Source organism: Mandrillus leucophaeus, unplaced genomic scaffold, assembly GCF_000951045.1.
Source record: "Mandrillus leucophaeus isolate KB7577 unplaced genomic scaffold, Mleu.le_1.0 Scaffold200, whole genome shotgun sequence".
Taxonomy (NCBI): domain Eukaryota; kingdom Metazoa; phylum Chordata; class Mammalia; order Primates; family Cercopithecidae; genus Mandrillus; species Mandrillus leucophaeus.
This window is the reverse complement of record NW_012102033.1, coordinates 1,514,952-1,516,604: the sequence shown is the minus strand read 5'-3', so window position 1 is coordinate 1,516,604 and position 1,653 is coordinate 1,514,952.

Sequence of the window (1,653 nt, the reverse complement as noted above, 5' to 3'; positions counted from 1 at the left end):
TTTAAACAATTCTCCTGCCTCAGCCTCCCGAGTAGCTGGGATTACAGGTATGCACCACCACGCCCAGCTCGTTTCTGTATTTTCAGTAGAGACAGGGTTTCGCCATGTTGGCCTTGAACGCCTCGCCTCAGGTGATCACCCACCTCAGCCTCCCAAAGTGCTGGGATTACAGGCGTGAGCTGCCGCGCCCGGCCAAGGCAGCAGTTTTAACTGCAACTTGCGGTTGGAGGTCTTTTCGTCTCCTTGGGAGGTTGTTGGTGCAATCCCAATAAAGGTATTTCTTTTTTCTTTTCTTTTCTTTTCTTTTTTTTTGGAAACAGGATCCTGCTGTGTCTCTCAGGCTGGAGTGCAGGGACGTGATCACAGCTGACTGCAGCCTTGATCTCCCAGGCTCAACCAAACCTCCCACCTCAGCCTCCTGAGTAGCTGGAACTACAGGTGTGTGCCACCATGCCTGGCTAATTTTGTGTGTGTGTGTGTGAAGACGAGATCTCACTATGTTGTCCAGGCTGATCTCAAACTCCTGGGCTCAAGTAATCTTCCTGCCTTGGCCTCTTAAAGTGCTGGGAATTGTAGAGGTGACTCACCATGCCCAGCCAGAGCAGTATTTCTGAGAACAGTTTCTGAAAACTGTCTTGAATGGTTAAAATAAGAGAATGACCAAAGTATGATTTTTTTTTTTGAGACCGAGTCTCACTCTGTCGCCCAGGCTGGAGTGCAGTGGCACGATCTCAGCTCACTACAAGCTCCGCCTCCCGGGTTCACACCATTCTCCTGCCTCAGCCTCCCGAGTAACTGGGACTACAGGCACCCGCCACCATGCCTGGCTAATTTTTTGCATTTTTAGTAGAGACAGGGTTTTACCGTGTTAGCCAGGATGGTCTCGATCTCCTGACCTCGTGATCTGCCCACCTCGGCCTCCTAAAGTGCTAGGATTACAGGCGGTGAGCCACCACACCTGGCCAAAGTATGATTTCAGGAATACACTAGCAAGCAGTGTGGGTGTTTGGATGTGAGACTTGAGGAGAAACTGGAAAGCTGGCAGAGAGCAGCTCTGCCACAGCCTGAACTCTCCCTGTGTCTGTCCAAGTCTTTAGTATGTTTTGGAGTCCAGTAGTTGAGGCCAGTAATTCACATGTGTAGCTGGATAAAGCAAGATGATAATAATCTCACAGTGAGGGGGACTACACTCCATGTTTTTATCACAGCAAAACATATGTCACTCAGGTAGTAAATTACGTAAGTGTTTAAAATCATTTCAGGCCAGGTGTGGTGACTCACACCTGTAATCCCGGCACTTTGGGAGGCCAAGGTCAGAGGATTGCTTAAGCCCAGTGTCAAGCCTCTGAGCTGAAACTCAGCCATTGTAACCCCTGTGACCTGCACATATATGTCCAGATGGCCTGCAGGAGCCAAGAAGTCTGGAGCAGCTGAAAAACCACAAAAGAAGTGAAACAGTCAGTTCCTGCCTTAACTGATTAACCCACCTGACGACATTCCACCACTATGACTCGTTCCTGTCCTGCCCCCACTGACCCGTCGGCCCTGTGACATTCTTCTCCTGGACAACGAGTCTCATGATCTCTCCACCATGTACCTTGTGACCCCCTCCCCTACTGACAACAGATAATTACCTTTAACCGTAATTTTCCA